The 20,806-nt window shown below is 48.9% G+C and overlaps 1 protein-coding gene and 1 non-coding gene across 2 annotated transcripts in view; both read left to right on the top strand.

Moving 5' to 3' along the window:
* Positions 1–20,806, top strand: part of PEBP4 (phosphatidylethanolamine binding protein 4) — a 199,683-nt gene that overhangs the window by 20,656 nt on the left and 158,221 nt on the right. The window lies entirely within an intron of this gene.
* LOC130028497 (U6 spliceosomal RNA) lies at positions 16,650–16,756 on the top strand. Its single transcript, XR_008793221.1, has one exon. It is a non-coding gene; the product is annotated as a U6 spliceosomal RNA (small nuclear RNA).

Here is a 20,806-nt window from a genome sequence, read left to right as displayed (position 1 = left end):
CCACAGGGAACTTGCCAGGCTCTGCCCGTGCGGGCAGGATACTCTTGGTAGTTTGCCGGGCTCTCCGAGAGGCAGATATATATATATATTTTTTTCTCTATGATTTGTTGCCTACTATCTGAACTCCATCAAACATGGTGTGGTAATTATGGAAAATGGATAGGAAGTATCTTGTGATGTGTCGCGCGGCTGCAAATGGCCGGAAAGTGGCCTGGAGTGTGGCGGCGGTTGGATAGTGGAGGTCGGCTGCTGAGGCTGGGTCCCTCGGGGTGGGGAGGGCTCTTGCCCAGCCCCCTCTGGGGCACCCCAAGTGAAAACAGCCTGGCGCGGAGTATATATATCTTGGTTGGGGGACAGGAGGTGTTATACCCAGCCATGCCCAGGGCTTAATTCCTGACACTGTGCTCAGGGATTTCTCCTGCTTGGCTTGGGGGACTATACAGGGTGCCAGGAATCGAACCTGGGTCGACCGCATGCAAGGTAAGCACCCTGCCCCTGTGCTATCTGTCCTCCTCCTGTAAGGAGGTATTGTATAAAGACATGGGTGACCAGATGGTTGTCACCGATGATTAACTCAGTCTCCAGTTTCTTGCCCCTCCCCGAGAGTCTTGGAGTGGTGCTGACCGGCCCCCTCCTGAAGCTGCTTAGGGGTCCCTCGCCACAGTCACCTCATAGAGACAGTCTTATCACCAAGGGTTTGGGACTCGCCCGCCCAAATCTCTCATTCGTACTCACACTGGCCCATGGAGAGCAGTGTTTTCCGAGGTCCTGGGATGCAGACCCAGGGGTAAGGAGTGAGGTGCTGGGACAATGGGGGAGGGAAGCAGAACACTCAGGGTGGAATTGGGCAGTGCTTCCTATGTATTCCCTTAAAGAAGGTAGCTTTGGGGGAGGGGGGCGGTTCTGAGTGATTTTTTTTCTGCAAAGGGGTCAATGGGCCAAGTAAGCTTGGGAACTCTAGCACAGAGAGTGGGGTGCAGTGTTGCACTGGACTTCAGCTCTGTGAAGGCAGGCTGGGTGCAGAGGGGCCACTCCGTCTCCAGGGGTCACAAGCTGCAGTGACCAGGACACATGTCCTACAGGGCAAGGAGAGTGACTGGGCTGCTTACAGCCTGCACCAAGGACTGTACCGCCACACAGCAGCGGCTGATCGGTCCTGGTCCATTGGGGGGGTGACGTGCAGGCAGCTCTTTCAGCAAGGAACAATCCTACTCTCCGCATCAGCTCCCCTTTCGCTGCCTCTGAGTGGGCCTGGGAAGGGATCCCGAGCTTCGGTGCCCATCCCCACATTGTTGATGGGAGATGCATTCCACCGCAGGACAGGTGTTGGGAAGAGCCAGAAGCAATCCCTGGGAGCTAAGGACCAGCTGTCCCACCCAACATAGACATTCATTTTCTGGAGCCAGGTCTGCTGGGGAAAGAGAGGTTTTATTTTTATTTTCCTAAGGACAGCAGGATGTCTTTTTAGACTGCTCAGAAGTGATGTCTGTAAGGGACCAAAGGAATATGTGGGGTTATTTGCTTCTACACAAAACCGCCCAACACTGCTAAATTTACTTAAAAATTTATTTTCCCCCTGTCATCTGTCATTTCTTGCTACTGTCAAAGATGATTACTATCCTTCTGTCCCTTCTAATCTGTGGCAGGGTGGGGAAGCTGATAACCAAAGTATTTCTCTTTTTTTGTTACCACTTTATTTAAACACCATGCTTTACAAAGTTGCTCATGAGGATTTGTTATAGGCATTCAATATCCCAACCCCAATTCCACCACCACTGTCTTCCCTCCACCATTGTCTCCATTTTCCCAACCACTCCTCAAGCCTGCCCCCATAGCAGGCCCACAGTAATTTATTTTCATATTGCTTTTTACCACTGAATGGCTAACGGGATGGTAAAAAAAAAAAACTTATCATGGAAGAAAATTTGTGAAAATGGTTGCATCTCACCATGGGGACATTAAGTCCTTGTCTGAGGGTTTACTAAGCTGTTGTTACAAGTTAAGTCTTCTGTGTCAATGTTTTTGTAAGTCAAGATTGGTTGGCTTCTACGTTACATCCCATCCAATCTGGTGTGCTACTACTGGGGTGTCAGTGTTGTAGGGTTTGGAGATGTTGTGTGCTCTGAACATAGCCACGACAATCCAGAATATAAATCTGGGAAGTTCGGCCAGAGGCACGGGCTTTGCGGGGTGGGAGTGACTTATGAGCTTTGGATGGATTGGAACTGGCCCGCCACCTTCTTGAGACCACCCTGAAAGTTTTAGCCAGGAATGGGTATCTGAGAAATTTTTGCAGCTAGTTGATCCCTTTTGAGTCTTATTTATGAGTCTCTGGAATAAGGCCAGTAGATAAACTTCCATGGCAGTGAGCCATGTGGTGGAGCATGGGTGTGACTGCCCAGGCTTCTGGAAGTACGGGGAGGTGGGGGGAGGTCACTCATCCTGACTCAGAGAAAGCCTGGAGTTTTCTGCCAAATAAACCCTGTGTACCTGAAGTTTTTGGCAGACTAGAACCTCTGTGGAGTTCAGTTCTGAGGCGGTGGAGGCTGGCTGGAGGCAAGGAGGCATCTGTGGGGTGTGGAAATGGCTACGGGGGCTTTGGTAGGGTGGGAGCTGGCCCTACAGCCTCTGAGATCAACCAGAGATCTCATCCGGGAACAGGTATCTGAGAAATTTTTGCAGCTAGTTGATATAAATTATTCCTTAGCCAAGAGTAAATGGGTTCAAAACAAGGACACCAGTGGCATCAAGGACTTGTGGCATCAAGAGCATGGATTTGAGGGGGCTGGAGCGATAGCACAGCGGGTAGGGTGTTTGCCTTGCACGTGGCCGACCCAGGTTTGATTCCTAGCGTTCCATATGGTCCCCTGAGCACTGCCAGGAGTAACTCCTGAGTGCAGAGCCAGAAGTAACCCCTGTGCGTAGCCAGGTGTGACCCAAAAAGCAAAAAAAAAAAAAGCATGGATTTGAGGGGCTGGAGTGATAACACAGCAGGTAGGGTGGTGACTTTCAGTGGACAAGCCTCCACGGAATCCAGAATTTGATGCTGTTGTGCACGTCTCAGAGGATGTTGAGCTGAGGGAGCAGGGGAGGAGCAGGGAGTGGGGCCATGGAAAACTCAGATTTGAGATCAGATCCTGTTTCCAGATCTAACCTGGTTTCTCAGTCCCTCAGCCCCCCTTCCCACCTCTGCAGATGGGCAGCCAGACCCACAGGGAGAGGCCAGGGAAGGAGAGAGGAGCACCCCACGGTGCTGAGCTGTCCTGCTGGAGCCTCCTCCCCGAGGAGACGCTATTCTTGGACCCGGGGCTCAGGCCTCCGGGAAGTCATTTTGGTTATCACTTACCCTGGGAGATTGTGGTCTGGGTCACGGTCCTCCTGTCCCCTGCCATCCCTCGGGGCTACTGTGATGGCATGCGGCAAAGAGTGAAGTGAAGAGAGGTTAAGGAGCTTGAGAAACAAACAGTCCCATGAAACAAACCCCAAGGTTGCACAAGGGAGCAGTAAGGTGAGATGGAAGAAGGAACTCTGGGTTTTGGCAGAGGGTCCACTCTTATGAATCCCGTTCCCACCATTTAGACAATCAGGCTCTTGCCTGAAGTCCCACTGCAGGTAACAGCCCAGCCCAGAGTGCTCTGTCTCTAGATCTCTTCTAGTGCTTTCTCTGAGTGACTGTCCCAGCTGTCACTGTCCCTTTCATAATTGTGAGCTTAAGCCCTTTCTGTTATTAACTTTCTCAAGTACCACAATGGCAAGCAAGCCTTCTGGACCCAGCCCTGTGGCCCAGGTTGTTAGGTTGTGTCAGAGAGAGCACCATGGAGCTCTTAAAAACATTAAAAGCATTTATCCCCAAACTCTGCAGTAGTTTACCCCCTTCCTAATGGAGCCAGTAGACAGAAGACCAGGGGAGGAAGCAACTTGAGGTACAACCACTCGAGGGGCAGCACAGCAAACGCCAGGATGGTGTGGGGAAGTCATGGGCCTGGGCTTTGTAGAGTGACTGATTTTGAAGGCCCTTTAGACAGGGAAGTGGGGTGAAGCATGCATGTGCGCGCGCACACACACACACACACACACACACACACACACACACACACACACAGTTGTCTTCCGTTTGAGTAGATGGAACATGGTTTCTTTCTCCAGGCATCTGTTCTTAGGCACTTGGGTTGTCTCCAGACTTTGGCTATTGTGAGTAGTGCTGCAATGAACACAGGAGTGTAGATGTCTTTTCTGAACAGAGTTTTGGGGACCTTGGGGTAGATACTAAGGAGTGGGATTGCTGGTCTATGTGGAAGTGCTTGAGCAACTCTCAGCTCCAGAGGACAGGGCCTGACACCAGCTAACTGTATATTCCTGAAGCTCCAGAGTTCTTTCTGTAGCATTAACCTTTTATTTTCTAACAAGCCTATCAGGCAGGTTCTGTTAGCAGCCCCATTTTTCCAGAAGAAATAACTTGCCCACCATTAGGCTTCCAAGTTGGCCTCATACCCAGGTGGTCTGGCTCAAGAGTCTGGGTTAGCTTCCGGCTCTGCTAACCACATTTCCTTGGAAACATCATCATAAGGAATCGGCAGGGGGACTTCAGAATAAGAGCAGAGAGGACTAGAGAGAGGAGGACTAGAGAGAGACTGACTCTGCATCTGGGCCACTCCTTCTGGGTCCTAAGCCAGAAAAATTTTGAGAGTTCAGTTCTGCAATTTACCTTTTACCACAACAGGGCTTTCCACTGGGTCTTGGCTGGTATGTTTCCACCACAGACTTTCTCTTCAGGGCAGTGTGTCATGTTCCCCATACCACTCAGAGAGACTTTGCAACCCCAGAGAATGAAGTGGAGCCAAGAGGAACTAGCATGGCTGCATGACCAACTCAGGGCAGGAACACCATGAGGGGGAAGACCTCACTCCCTTGGAAACTGGTTGAGCTTTTTTGTACTTGACTAAGCTGTCTTACAAGGGGGTGAGCAGTTACCATTATCTTTTTTATTTTTGAGCTATACCTGATGGTGCTCAGTTCTTACTCCTAGTTCTATGCTCAAGGCTCACTCCTGGTGGTGCTCAAGTGATCATATGCAGTGTTGAGGATCGAACCCAGGTAGACCCCTTGCAAGGCAAGTGCCTTACCTGCTTTACTCTCTCTCCAGCTCCTACACCCTGACTTCTTGAACTGGCTGTGGATAACAGAATGTGTGGCCACGGAAAATTTGTTTTAAAATAAGTTTATGGGGGCCGAAGAGATGATACAATGGGTAGGACGTTTGCTTTGCATGTGGCCAACCTGGGTTCAATCCCCAACATCCCATGGTCCTCCGAGCATCACCAGGAATAACTCCTGAGTACAGAGTTGGGAATGACCCCTGAACATGGCTGGATGTGACCCCCACATAAAAAAATAAACAAAATAAGTGTATTATTTATCTATCAGTAAATGTTTAATTTGCATACCTGTTTTGTATCCCAAGGGTATCGCACTTCTGGAGTTGAAAGACCAAGGTCAAGGTGCCGGCTGATTTGTCACGTGGGAGGGAGGGGAGACAGAGCTAAGGGTGGGAAGGAGGGGGAGAGGCAGCCACATTAGCATTAATGTATTTATTCTGTGAATATGATACATGCAGCTGGACCAAATAGATGGTTATATCTAGTATACTGCATATGCCGGTCCCTCTGGGCTGGCTCTGTATATGCGCTAGGTCACAGGTACTGTGCCCTGGCAGCAGTTGAGAGCTACTAGGTGTGGAGCAGTGATATAGCAGCAGAGCTCTCCACTCAGGCGGGGAGCCCTGAATCACCCCAAACCACCACCCCCAACCATTCAAGCCCTGTGCAGATATGCTTCTGACAAAAGGATGGAGACTGGGAGAGACGCTTAGAGTTGCTCTGGCTGCAGACAGGTGGGGAAGTAAAAAATGAGGGAGGTGGACAGTCAGAACCGCATTCAGATGATCTAGCTAGCCCTTTGGGTCTAGAATCCTTATGGCTCAATCTGTATGGCCCGTTCTATAATGATCATCTTTTCTCTTGGATTCAGTATGTTACTATAGAGTCCCACTCCTATTTCTCCAGTGCCAGGCTTTGTGGGGCAGGCTGGCAGCTGATGGAGTAGGCTGGGAGCCGTGACTAGGGGTGGGTGTGGACACGAGAGTAGCCTCCTCAGAGGGGAGAGGGGTCTGTGCTCGAAGCAGCCACGAGAGTCCAGCATCCCAGTCCACAGGGTCCTGATATTTCCTTTCTGGTGCTTTCTCCCCCATGAAACCCCAGGGGTCTGTGAATTTAACTTGACTTGTGATTTGGCTACCTGCAGTGTCAGATTCTATTTCTGATTTCAGTTGTGTTGGTCCTGAAGCTTAAAGGTACTTGAAGATGTCCCTCAGCTCACCAACAGACCATCCTGGCTGGGGGTGGGTGTCACCCAGTTCTGCTCAGGGATCACTTTTGGAGGTGCTCAGGAGACCGTGTAGTTTTGGGGATGGAACCAGAATCAGTCATGTGCAAGACAAGAGACTTAATCTCCGTACTATCTCTTCAGCCCCTAGATCTTTCTGATTTTGTTTTTTCTGCCATAGGTTCTTTCAAAATAGTCATAAATGTCCCCTCATCATCTGGTTATGTCTTGAGTCAGGAATTTTAACTCCATGGTTGGTATTTTTTCTTTAACCTTTCTACTTCCGACAGACCATGTTATTCTTCTGTCTATTTTTATCATTCCCAGCACAATCAACTGATATGCAACACTTCGAAACTTGTATCTTTAAGAGGCACATCATTCTAGCCAGAGCTCATCAATCTTTTACCCCTGTGAACAGGTACATATCCTGCACACTGGACCACAGATGGGCAGTTCTAGCCAAGGTGATAAACTAGGGGTTTCCAACCCTTTATACCTGTAAACCAGCTCTGGTCCATGATCTGGTGATTGAACACCTGCCGCCATTCTAGGCAATTATATTGGATGTGGGGTTGTGGGGGTGGGTGGGTAGGAATACTAGGGACATTGGTGGTGGAGAATGTACACTGGTGAAGGGATGGGTGTTCCATCATTGTATGACTGAAACTCAAACATGAAAGTTTTGTAGCTGTAGCTCATGGTGATTTAATAAAAAACATTAGAGAAACAATTAAAAAAAACCCTGCTACTTCATGTCTTCAGTTGCCATTATCACTTCTTGTTTGTTTGTTTGTTTGTTTGTGGGCCACACCCAGCTGTGCTCGAGGCTGAATCCTGGCTCTGCGCTCATGGATCACTCCTGGCAGGGCTTGGGGCAGGGCATATGGAGTTCGGGGACCAGATCCCGGGTCAGGATGCTACTGTACTGTCACACTGTACTGTCACGCTGGCCCCGTTATCACATTGTCTGCTCCTCATCTGTTCTCCATCTTCTTCACTGATTTTAAGGTGGTGAGCTCTGGTGTGATTTTCCTCATAATTTCTTTTGCTTAACATTTCTTTTCTTTTCTTTTGTCAGGCTTTTTGGATTTCTAGTTTTCAAATTTGGAAAATGTTCAACTATTATTTCTTAGAATATTTTTCTCCCCTCCCTCTTCAGAATTATATCTATATTTAGCTAATTGAAGATTTCCCACAATCCCCTTGTGTCCTATTCTGGGTGGTTTCCCCCAGCCTTTTCTCTCAGTCAAAAATCAGCTTTGGTTTTTGTCTTTTGATCTGGTTTTTGCTGTTGTTTTATTTTGGCTTGGTTTGGGGGATCACAACCAGGGGTGCCTGAAGTTCGCTCCTAGCAGTTCAGGGGCTTGAATGTGGGTCTCTGGCATGCAAGCGTGGACACTGCCCATTGGGCTATTTCTTTGGTCCTCTCTATGTTCGGTTTGTATCATTTCTATTGTCGGGTCTTTAAGTTCACAAACTAGTTACTCAGTGTGACTATATGTTCTGCTAATCCCATCCATTGTACTTATCAACTCAGATATTCTAGATCTTCAATCCAATTTGGCTTTTCACCTTCTGGGATATTTAGCATCCTTACCTCTGTGACCATGTGTAACACAGTTCAATCTAACAAGTGTTCTAATGCCTTTGATTTTGTCCTCATTCTGGGTTTTCCTCTTCCATTGTACATGTTATTGGTGTGTGTGTGTGTGTGTGTGTGTGTGTGTGTGTGTGTGTGTGTGTGTTGCCAAGGACTGAATTCAGGGTCTCATATATACAAGGCATGTTCTGTACCACTTGAGCCACATATCCCTCTTCTTTTTTTCTGTTTGGGGATCTCAGACATGCCAAATTATTAATTTGCTGAGTTGTGAGATAATTTTACATTGTTATAATATTAATCTTTGTTTTGGTCCATTCACTGAAAACAAAATGATATTGAAGACTAATATACATTGATATACTATGCTCTTGATCCTTTTGAGCTGGCTTCAAGCTTTGCTAAGTGGGATCAGCTCCTTCATCTAAGAGATCATTTTGCCCCACCTACTGCCTTATGAATCGGGAGGAATTGTTTTTCCCTTCTGGCCTGTAGGAATACAGACTCCTCTCAGCCCTGGGTGAGTCCTGAGATGTTTCTTTTCCTCTGTTCCTTCAGGGAATTTTATCCCTGACCTTGTTTCTTCACAGCATACACTAATGAGCATTCAACTGAAGCTCAAGTTGGACCTCTGGCCATTTCTGGATGTTTCTCTCAGCACAATTTTCTGTCTACCCTGGGCTTGACCTTCAGTATCTCATACTGATACTGCCATCTGTCAACCCATTCACTGCTCCCACCCATGGGCCCCTCTTGGCAGCCAGGAAAGCCACTCCAGCAGGAAGCTGGGGTGCTTGGAAGACCCTCCTCATTGGTGTTGACCCGCATTCCATCTCTGTCCTATACTGTCTAATGTTCAGAGCATGGTAGTATTTTACATATTTTGTCCAGTTTTCCCCTTTCTTGAGTGGTAAGATAAATCAGACACTTTTCCTCTGCCCTAGTTGGAAGCAGACCTTCATCTACCTTTCAGCCTGGGTGGGCAAACTAGCCCCAACCAGGAGGTCCTCTACCCAGAGCCTCTTCCCAGAGCCTCTTCCCAGAGCTCCCTCTAGATTAGTTCCAGAAAATGGAAGCCATGGTCTCACTATTTGAAAGAGAAAGTACTTCTTGAAGGCAATTTGGCACTTATAAATTTGTTGGAGGCTGAGAAACAGCCTTGGGCCTCCAGGGGTGACATCACTGTCACTGTCACTGTCCTCCAGGTGTTCATTGATTTCCTCGAGTGGGCTCAGTAATGTCTCCATTTTGAGACTTGTTGTTACTGTGTTTGACATACTGAATACGTCATGGTTAACTTGCCAGGCTTTGTCCAGTGGGTGAGATACTCTTGGTAGCTTGTCGGGATCTCCAAGAGGGGAGGAGGAATCGAATCCGGCTCAGCTGGGCTGGCTACGCGCAAGGCAAACGCCCTACCACTGTGCTATGCTATCGCCAGGGGTGACATAGCCAGGAAAATTCACCCTGCAGGCCAACCAGAGGGGCTACCTTCCTGCCCAGTGAGGAGCTGGGGAACTGGCACTTCAGCACCACACTCCAGCCATGGGTCCCTTCTGCACCAGAGCCTCGAGAGAACCTGAGAACGGTGAGTGTGGAGGTCTCCGCCTCTTCGCCTCCCTGTCCCCACACCCCGAGAGGCTGTCATTGCCTTGGGGACCAGAGTCTGCTGCCTGCAACCCCAAGAGGCCCCACAACTGCACAGAAGGCAGGGGGACAGGGAGGCGGATGGTTTCGACAGCACCTCCCCGTGTGCGTGCCTCTTGCTACTGATAGGGGATTTGCATTCCACACTTCGATTGCACAGGAAACGGTCTCTAGGAAATGCCATTTTATTCACTTCCCAGCTCTAGGATTTGGGACATAAAGCTCCCAAGAAGTTGAAGCAAAAGCAGCACCATGACGGCCCTAAAACCGGAGACATTATCTCAGGAATGGCTGTATCTCTTCTCGTGCTGAAGAGAGCAGGGCTCTTGACTGAGAGAAAGGACCTGGAAAGGACCTGGAAAGTTCCTGATGTGGCCCCCAAGCTCTCAGCTGGGAATAACACACCCAGAGGCCACTGAGTACAATTACATCCACCCCTATAAAGAACCGGGTGATGGGTTATTGAGAATTTCCCAGTTTCCTCTGAGCAGTGACATTGGGAGCGAGAAATCTGGGCTCTAGGCTTTTCTGCACAGAGATTGGGAAGGAAGAGAGAGAAGTCCTAAGGCGGGAGGGCCTATGGTGGGCTCCATGCAGCCCAGCCAACATGCCCCGTAACCCACAGCACCCAGCACACCGCAGGTCTGAAGAGGCTTCAGGGAAGACACAGCCCTTCCCCCTCAAAGCCATTTGCAAATTTCCTTCTGCAAAATGTGGTCTGAAGTCTCTGCTTTTGTAATTTTTCCATTGTCTTTGAGGCATTATGATTTTTTAAAGGTTAAGAATGCCTGATGTGATCATTGTTGGAAATTATTTCCTTTTTTAAACCTTTGCAAAGCAATCTGTCTCAATGGTTTTATAAAACTATCATTTCATTAATGTTCCATTGGTATATTATCATGCCTATTTTCAGGCTGAAATGAAAACTATGAAGTCCAAGGAATTTAAATGGGTTCTAATTGCAAATTAAATTGGTGCTTGGACCATTACTTGTCTGAATTCTTCTAGGTTCCTAGGCCCTTACTTATCCCATTGATTCATGCTACCTGCCAGCACATATTCTGATTTGATTTGAACACCCGCTGCCTATAAGACCTTGTTAGAAGCAGAACACAGGTTTCCTTTTCCAGTCTTACTTACCATGAACCAGGGAAGACCTCTCTGTGCCATGGACAGACACGAGAGGGGAAGGCTGGAGTGAGAAGCTTGAGTCAGGTGACCTCAGGCACTTCATTGACCTGGTCCCAGGAAGAAAGAATGCTTGGAGTGAGGACACTGAACAGCGCTTAGAGACCGAAGAGGAGGAAACAAGCATTTCTCGAGCACCCATCTGAGCAAATCTCATCAAATCTACACAGACCTAGAAGGCTCAGCTAGTCTCTTTGGGTTTCCTTTTAGATCAGGAAACAGAGGTTGAGAGAGATAGTTAGCTTGTGCAAGGTAAAATATCTGTGAACCATGCTTTAAAACAACAGCAAAACAAGAGTGTATAGCTCGGCAGTGAAGTCTTGGCCTTGCATTTGTGAGGCCCTGGCACTGAAAAAAAATTAATTAATTAAAAGTTTAATTTTTAATATTAAAAATTAGGAGTTGGAGTGATAGCACAGTGGGTAAGGCATTTGTCTTGCACGTGGCCGACCCGGGTTCGATTTCCAGCATCCCATATGGTCCCCGAGCACTGCCAGGAGTAATTCCTGAGTAAATGAGCCAGGAGTAACCCCTGTGTATTGCCGGGTGTGACCCAACAAGAAAAAAATTAAAAATTAAATTGAATTTAATTAAAAATTAAATTGAAACGGAGGGAAAAACTATACAAAGGAGCAGAAATTTAGTCCATAAAATGTAAGTCTGTTCACGTGTACCAATTTTGTTAAGTTGAACTTTGGTTAAGTTCCCACCACTCTTGGCAAAAATTAAGTCCAACTTTGTTAACTTGAACTATTGTAAGTTCCCACCATTCTGGTTACCTCCTATATTTTGGAATTCTAGAGTAATGCTTTTATGGCTATACCTCTAGTGATAATAATACAAATGTGCATTAAAATATGACCTGGTACCTTTGTTTCTGCAACAAAATAAATCAATTAAAATACATTAAAAATACTTTTTTTCCTGAAAAAACAGGTAGACAAATGTCTACCATGCACATGGTTAACATCACTATGTCCCTCACCCCATACTCTCCAAGATGGTGGCTTTAGAGAAAAATGAAATGAAGAAGAAGGCTTGGAATTGGTATGAATAAATCGAAATCTTTGTGGGATTATAGAATGGTGCAGCTGCTGTGTAGAACAGTATTGTTGTTCCTCAAAAATTCTAACTAGAATTACTGTGTGATCCACCAGTTCTGGGCATGTGTCTAAAAGAGCTGAAATCAAGGGAGCAAAAGTATTTTTTCATCTCCATTGAGAGCAGTGTAATTAATAATAGCCAAAAGGTGCAATGACTCGGGTATTCACTGGCAGCTGAACGGGTAAAACGGGGTTTGTCCAGACAATGGAACATGATTCAGCATCCAGAAGGAGGGAACATCTGACATGGGCTCCAACGTGGACGAGCCTTGAGCATAGTATGCCGAGTGAAATGAAGCAGTCGCAGAGAAGATTGTGTGATTGCTCTTGCATGGGGTGACTGGAGTTGTCAGATTTATAAAGACAGAAAGTAGAATGGTGGTTGCCAGGGCCTGGGGGTGGGAGAACAGAGTGTTGTTGTTTGATGGGTAAGAAGTGTCAGTTTTATAAAATGAAGAGTTCTGGAGAGTGCTTGCTCAACATCATGAATGAACTTAAGACTACTATTAAAGGCTACTTAATTTTTAATACTACAATAAATTCTGTGATTACTACTGAGTACTAAATTTTCATTTCTCACAAGTAGCTCACTTGTGGCTTTTAGTTTCTCTATCTTCTCCTTTCTTTCTTCTTTTATTCATTTTTGTTTCGGGGATACACCAGAAGGTGCTCAGGACAGACTCCTGGCTCTGTGCTCAGGAGAGACTCCTGGCAGTGCTCAGGGGATCATATATGGTGCAGGTAATCAAACCCAGGTCAACTGCAGGCCAGGCAAGCCCCTTACCTGCTGTACTATCTCTCCGGCCTCTACCTTCTCCTTTCTTGCTTTCTTAAGATGTGAAAGAGGTTGTGACGTGTGTTAGAAAGGTGATAGATCAGGGTCAGACCCTGATGCATCCAAAACTTTGCCTTCCTCAGCTGTGTAAAGGTCTGCCTCACTGGACTTTACTGGGGTGTTGGCGTCTCCCTGAGACTGCTCTGGAGAAAGCCAACATTTGCCTCCGAACCTCTGAATCCTACCCTGTGTGTCCTCGATACTTAACTACAAGTGTAGAAACCATACTCTCTGTCTTCCCACATCCCGCCTTCTTCTTTCCCAGAGAGATCTTCCCTCTAATAGCAAAAGATTCACACCCAAACAAGAGGACAAAATGAGCATTTCATGCATTTGTCACTTGGGCTACAAGGGAGGGAGGTGAGGATGCTGGTGAAAGCAGGTGAGATCGCGAAGGCAGGAGAACCCTGCCGTGATAGCACCTTCATGCCCCTGATGCCAGGAACCCCCTTCTCAGTCCCAGTGCGCCAACCAGCCCCCCCCCCCTCCCGCCGCCGCCGTGTATTCACCCCAGCAGCTGGTTAGAAATGCATCATCACATTTCAGGGCCAGAGAGGTAGAGCAGTGGGCAGGGCACTTGCCTTGCCTGTGGCTGACCCCCGACATCCCATCTAGTTCCCCAAGCCCACCCGGAGCCATTGCTGAGTGCAGAACCAAGAGTAAGGAAGGCCTGAGCACTGCTGGGTGGTCCTGAAACAAAACAAAAACAAAACAAAAGAAAGAAAGAAAAAGGAGGAAAGCACAGTTCCAAGCATCGCCCACAACCCCTGAGTCAGCAACAGCTGCTCCGGCACCTTCCCCACTCCAGAGGGAGAGGCTGCAGCTTCTCTACTGGATGTTCTCCTGCTCACCACCATCAGCCCCCACCACCGCAGAGCAGCACCCCCACCTGCCGGAGCCATATGGCACCTCAGTGGTCCCTCAGATCATCCTCAGGGCCCACAGGTGGGAAGCCAAGGCATGAGACTAGGGAAGCAAACCAACCAGTAGCATAGGGGAACCATGGGAAGGGAACGAGGTAGGAACCAGGCTGAGAAACTGCAGGAAAGCACAGACCCTCGCGCACCCCTCCCCTCCCCAGCCTCTTCTGCCTCCGGGGCCTCCTGTCCCTCTCCCGCGGCTCCCAGCAGTGCGAGGTCTTCTAGGTAACATCTGGTAGTGCTCAGAGGCTCTCTCGGAGACCTCAATATTGCTTGGCTCAACCAAAAATAAATTGGAAAAGAAAATTGAACATTGCATCAATTTGGACCAAGTTTATAAATTCCGCAGCTAAGCAATCCCAATAGAAGATGATAGATGGCCGCCGAGCAGAGTGTCCCTGCAGTGATGTATAGTCACATTAGCTGAAATACCGTATTACATGATTCTGCTTTATTACCAGTGTTGGTGGCAGACAGAAAAACAGATTACACTTGAGTTCAAATCGATAGGAACTTTATTTACTGGCCTTTTAAAAACATATTTCTGCACTTTATAAAAACATACGGTAGATGCTATTGATAGAACTTGTCTGCTTGTTAAAAAGCAATTTACCCAGAACGAGGCTTTTAAGCTGTAATTTACGGCGTTACCTTTTACCTCCTTTTCTCAGGGTTCTGCTCATCTGACTGGGCTTTGACGACTTCCTTAGACTTTCTCTTGCCTTTCCTCTTCTCTCCTGTCATCCGCCAAGCTCTGAGTTCCCTGGGGCCTTTGTACAGGCAGGAGTCATCTGTGGGTGAGGATGAGGATTTCTCCCCTTAATCCACCTTCCTTCCTCAACCCACCTGGGTGATTATTGGTTTCGAGGGGCTCCTGGGGATTCACATGGCCTGGCCGCTTTCTCCTCTCTCTCTCTCTCTCTCTCTCTCTCTAAAAAAAAGACCATTTTTCTCCCCCAAATCCTGGTTGCAGGCATCGGGTGTGGTAGATCAATCACTCCTGCCCTCCCCGCCTCTTTATAGCTGCTCAGACTCAGGCTGACAGATGTCGGACCCGGGTCTTTGCATCCATTCCCGTGATGTTAGAGGGCTGCACGGTGGGCTTAGCTGGGTTGGGCTGTGGAGACAAAGAAGCAGGCTAAGGCCTGAGCCTGGCTGGCCAGCACATGGAGCCAGGATGACTCAATGTCCCTGCGCTTCTACTTTTTAAAAAAAATAAATAATTTTTAAAAGAGGAGCGATAGTACAGAGGGCAGGGCATTTGCCTTGCACGCAGCTGACCCCGCCGACCCAGGTTCAATTCTTCCGCCCCTTTCGGAGAGCCCAGCAAGCTACCGAGAGTATTTCACCCTCACAGCAAAGCTACCTGTGATGTATTTGATATGCCAAACACAGTAACAAGTGTCACAATGGAGACGTTACTGGGCCCGCTTGAGCAAATCGATGAACGATGGGAGGACAGTAATCCTAATCCAGTAATTTTTAAAAAATTTTATAAAGTAGTTCACGGTTTTTGATTACATTTAATATCCAAACATTAATCCCACCACCTTGACACCCTCCCACCACCATATATCGGATGTTTCCATCCTGAACCCCAACCCCTGCCTCAAAGCAGAACCGAAATGATATCTTTTGTATTGTTTGTTATGAAAAACCGCTGAAAATGCTACCAAAAAAAAGTACCCTTAGAGGAAAGAGTGTGCAGATTGTTGTATTTCACCCAGGGACTGTTAAGCCCAGACAAGGCTCAACCTTTAACAACATATCAGTGATCTCTGTGCTTCTAAGAAGAAGGCTGGGAAGCTGCTTAGGTGCTATGGTTCGGTGGCAAACCCAGAAGCACCAAGGTGGCAGGGGAGGAAGTGCGGGCCAGATGGGCAGAGGCAGCGGAAGCTTCCAGAGGGCTGAGGCGGTGAGCTGGGCCGCGGGGAGACAGGAGAGTCGTCAAGGATGGGCACAAAGCTGAGGACTGTGGCCCCGCCCAGTCCCTGCAGGAGGGAGGCGTGAAATTAGCCCCACAGCAGGCACAGGGGGTATGACCATGGTGACCCCTGGTGCTGGGCAGGGCCTGAGGGTCAAAGAAAAACCTGCGTGTGAGGTTCCTGGGCCCAAGAAGTCACAAAAACGTGTTTTGGGAAGATGTGCAGCAGTGACCCGTGAGGTCCTCACAGGGGAGAGTCAAGGACTCAGGCAGGCACCCGTGGAAACCTCCAGGCACTGCTGAGAAGGCTCCTCCTGAGGGCCCAAGGGGGTTCCAAGCTAAGGCCATACTGCCCATTTTGTCCTTCTTAAAGTGGACTCTGAGTAACTCCCCCTAGGCCTGTTCCCTAAGAGCTTCAGACCTAAAGAGGTGCCTCTTGACAAAGACGGTTTGGATGTGGAGGTCGATGCCGTCAGATTGAGTGTGCTGGCCACTTCCGTTTTTCCAGCAGGAGTCCCCAGGGCCCCTTCACCATCCCTTTCGAGTGTGCGTTTCCATACCCAGAGACAATTTAGAGGGTAGTTTTCAAGAATGAGATACAAAGCGTTAGAGGCAGAAAAACATTTATTAGAAAAGCTTCATTTGGTAGATGATTATAAAAAAAAATGCATTAGGTGGGCCCAGAGAGATAGTATAGCGGGCAGTCCTCTTGCCTCAGATGAGGCCGTAGGGATGTGATCCCCAGAACCCCATGAACACTACAAGGAGCCTGGGTGCAGAACCACAAGTCAGCCTCTGGGCAAGCTAGGTGTGGCCCCCAAATTAAATAAAATAAAGGTAAAGGTAAAGGTAAAGGCCCTCCCGTTGATCGTCGATTTGCACGAGCGGGCCCAGTAACGTCTCCATTGGAGACTTTGTTGTTACTGTGTCTGGCATATCGAATACTCTCGGTAGCTTGCCGGGCTCTCCGAGAGGGGCAGAGGAATCGAACTCGGGTTGGCCATGTTGGCCGCTTGTAAGGCGAACGCCCTACCTCTGTGCTATCGCTCCAGCCCTCGCTTCGGCAGCACATATACTAAAATTGGAACGATACAGAGAAGATTACCATGGCCCCGCGCAAGGATGACACGCAAATAAAATAAAGTAAAATAAAATGCTTTAACAATTTCCTCAACCTGACCCCTTGGGAGGATTAAAATACAGAGAAAAACCAGAGCTAGTACCACAGTTAGGGTTCGCACCAAGCATGTACCTGGCCCTGGTTCAAGTTCAGACACCATGCCATCGCCCCACTATTGGTAGGTGCAGCCCTGGTGGCCCCCATCACCACTGGGGTGACCTGAATATCCTCGGGACTGAGTGGCATCAAGCCCTTGCACTTGATTGCTGGCCCAGTTGGCCAAGAATTGACAGTGGAACCCCCAAGGCCTCCTGAGTACTATTTGTTTTTACTAAGCACTGTTCAGGAGCCCCCCAACTCCAAGGAGGAAATATAAGTAAGTCATAGAAATCAGGCCAGAAAAGACGAGCCGTTCAGACTGACAACACCCCCCGCTCCCTCTAACTTTACTGTCACCCTCTGGGGTGGTCCCTGGCCCCTTCACCCTCCCTCTGACTTCCACAGCACCATTAACCGCCAATGTCTGGTGTGCCCCGCATGTCCACGAAAGGACAGGGTCCTCCATTGACACTGCTCTGGATGGGCAGGTTCTCGGGGGCCTGTAGCTATGTGATCCAGACCCCCGTGCCTCTCCCTCTGCCCCTGCCGTGCCCTTGACCTAAGACCCCAGACCTCAAACAGGCAGAATGCTGGATTCCCGTGATTGCATTCCTTCCTTCCAGCTCCCTGAAGCACGGATTGTTCCAGCTATACTGCAGAAAGTCGGAGCTCAGGAAACTTAAGGCGCCTTCAAAGTCTCCCAGTGCCAGCCCCGCCCCCTTGTAGTCAGGGTAACAAGATGCTGAGAAGTGGAAGGCTGGATCTGAGTAGCTCCTGGCTGTACTGACTTCTCTCTCTCTCTCTCTCTCTCTCTCTCTCTCTCTCTCTCTCTCTCTTTCTCTCTCTCTCTATTTGTATGTGTCTCCTCCTCCACTTTTTTGCCCCACACCTGCAGACACCAGGGCTTACTCCTGTCTCTGTGCTCAGGGATAGAGCTCAGAAAACTATATGTTGTGCTGGAGATGGGACGGGGTGCAAGAAGCCACGTGCAAGAAGCACCCTACCTGCTGTGCTATTGCTCCGACCCCTGAGTTACTCTTAGTAATCAGTAGGAACTGTCTTTTGCCAGTTTTCTATACGTGCCCACCTGTAGGCAGACAAAGAGGAAAGGAAATCAGATGAATAATCAGGACACCCTTGGTGATTTCTCACCCACACGGCCAAGCATGCATGGAAGCCCAGGGTGGTGACTGCATCTGATGACATCCATCCGTCTGTCTGTCTGTAGGTGCAGAAGTATGATGGCTGACACCTGATGGAGAGTTAATTGCTGCAGAGGGAGTATTTGTCTAGGAAGGGTTTCCCCAGTGTAGAAAGGGTGGGATAATGGCAAGTGCTTATATCAACAAACACAGACACCCCCCCCCCACCCCTTAGCCTGGAAAAGTGCTAAAGAAATCACCTCCATGCGGGGAGTGGCCAGAAAGATTCTTTGGGTGACCCAATAATTGGCACAAAGGGAAGCCTCAAAACCCAGGTGTCCTAAAATATAAGCACGGAAATTTATGTCTATAACTGTACCTTACGGTGATTCATTAAAAAATTAAAGAAATAAATAAAAATTTAAAATAACTACCAAAAAAAAAAAAACCAACTTCAAAAAGCTTATCCCCACATTTGTATTAGGGACTATTAGGACCTAAGGAATAGTATTAGTTTGTTGTTTTAGGAACTGCTAGAATCTAAGAAAAGGTATTAGTTTGGGGGTGTGTTTTGTTTTACAAAACTAAAAAATTATGTATACTTAAAAAAAAAACACACCCAGGTGTCCCTTTGCTTCCTGGCATGGCCACTGCCTTCCCTGGAGGACCAGCGGCACCACATTGTGCACAACCCTACGGTGGTAGTGGTGCTCTGGGAAGGGAGTCAGTGCCACGTGAGTCCGTTTCCAACCGAAGGGTAGAGAGTTCAGTAACTTTGCTTTGGCAAAAAGGCCAGGGCCAGCTTCCCGGAACAGAGCATACCTGAGCTCCAGGTTCACCTCAGGGCTCCGCCCAGTGCCAACCTGCTTCCTGTGACTGAGCTCAGGATTCTGGAGTCAGCCAGATCCAAGTCTGGACTCTGGTCAGGCCCGTGTTCTCCACTGTAAGTCCTGTACATACCAGGCCTTGGTTTCCTGAGAGGACTCTCCTCCCAGGGCTGTCGGGAGCTGAAGTGGGCTGGTCTATGGAAAGGGCTGGAAGCATGTAGTCTTGATACCTGAAGGCTCTTGCGCCTTGGCTGACAGCAAATAAGGATGGTGCGATTGTCTCACTGTCCACTGGGCACTGCCCGAGGCCCACCTTGCAGAGGCACTAAATCTCCCTTGCAAAAAGTCTGCACTGGCTAGTTATGTAACAGTGACTCGGGCGGGCCAGGTGCAGAGTGGGGTTCTGTGGAGGAGGAGGGGAGCCTGCACCCCTGTAAGACCTCACTTCCGGTCCTCTTCAGACAGCTCTTGGACAGGCCACGCTTGCCGCTGACGCACCTTGCATGATGCATGATGCTGAATGCCTTTCCTTCAAGGCCAGCCAGGAGGCTTTGTTGTCATAGCCAGTCTAACAAGATGACAGTGAACAAAAGATGTTATTTGAGGACCTGCTGTGCCCCGAATGGCTGGAGCTGGAGAATCAGGAGCAACTTTCAGCCTTCCAGACAGGCCTACGGACAGGATGAGCCAATGAGACCCAACGTGGGGGCAAAGCTCCATCTGGGAGATGCAGCCAGATGAATTTGAGGGCCTGGGGTGGCCCTGGAGGGGGTATGGAGCTGAGCCAGGGGGCAGAAGGTCGAAGGCCAGACAAGAGAGAAGCAGGTGGGGCAGCAAGGAGGCCAGAGAGCAGTGGCTGGGGGTGCTCCTTCCCCTCCACCCTCTCACCCCTTTACCCATGGGCTTCTCCCAGCTGGAGTGATAGTACAATGGGTAGGGTGTTTGCCTTGCATGCAGCTGACCCGGGTTTGATCCCTGGTAGCCCATAGAGTCCCCTGAGCACCACCAGGAGTGATCCGTCATCCCTGAATACAACTGGGTGTGGCCTCCAAACAAAAGAATTAACTCCTCCTAAACCCGCCTCCCTCCTGGAGCTGGAGTCCCCATGTGTTCCTGTCCCCCTGAGAAACACACACACACACACACACACACACACACACACACACATATACACTATCTCTCACACACACTCTCATACACACAAGCTCTCTCTCACCCACACAGTCTCACACACATACTCTCACTCTCTCTCTCTCTTCTCTCATACACACACTCTCTCATATACACACTGTCATGCACACTCTCACACACACACACTTTCTCTCTCATACACACACTCACACACACTCATACACTCTCACACACACTGTCTCTCTCTCACACACACACTCTCACACACATGTACTCTGTCTTTCTCTCACACACTCTCTCTCTCTCTCTCTCACTCTCTCTCTCACACACACACACACACACACTCACTCACACTCACACTCCCCATCCCTCGGGATAGGAATGTGCACAGGCAGGCAGGCAGGCAAGGAGATGCTACCTCCTGGGCAGTGCCTCTGAGGCCTGTCAGGGAACTTTAGCAACTTCCCTGTCTTCCTTGTCCTAATGAGGAAAGTCTCACACAGATTCGAGAACCAATGAGCCGATGAGTCCCCAGAGCAGGTCTTCTGCCTTCACAGGTCTGTCCAGAGGCACAACTGGGCCTTGCGTCTTCATCTGAAGGAGACCTTCGAGTCTGGGCGTGAGGCCTGAGCAGCCTGGCAGCCAGAGGAAACAGGGATATTATCCATACGATGCTGCTCAGCCCAAGCCCTGCTAACTCTTCACAAAGGTCTCAGCTCAGACCCTTGCCAGCTCTTTTCTCAGGCACGAGGGTGTGGCCGGGAGTCAGGGAGCCTTAGCCCTTCAGGGGGCACATTTGTGACACCATTGCTGAGAGCCAGTGAAACCACCTGATGGGGAGTTTCCCCCTTTGTGTATCCCCCATAAATAATATACAGTCATCAGAGTT

The sequence above is a fragment of the Sorex fumeus genome, unplaced genomic scaffold (assembly GCF_029834395.1).
Source record: "Sorex fumeus unplaced genomic scaffold, SorFum_2.1 ptg000039l, whole genome shotgun sequence".
Lineage (NCBI taxonomy): Eukaryota > Metazoa > Chordata > Mammalia > Eulipotyphla > Soricidae > Sorex > Sorex fumeus.
Note: the sequence above shows the minus strand (reverse complement) of the source record. Positions and strands in the feature narration are given on the sequence as shown.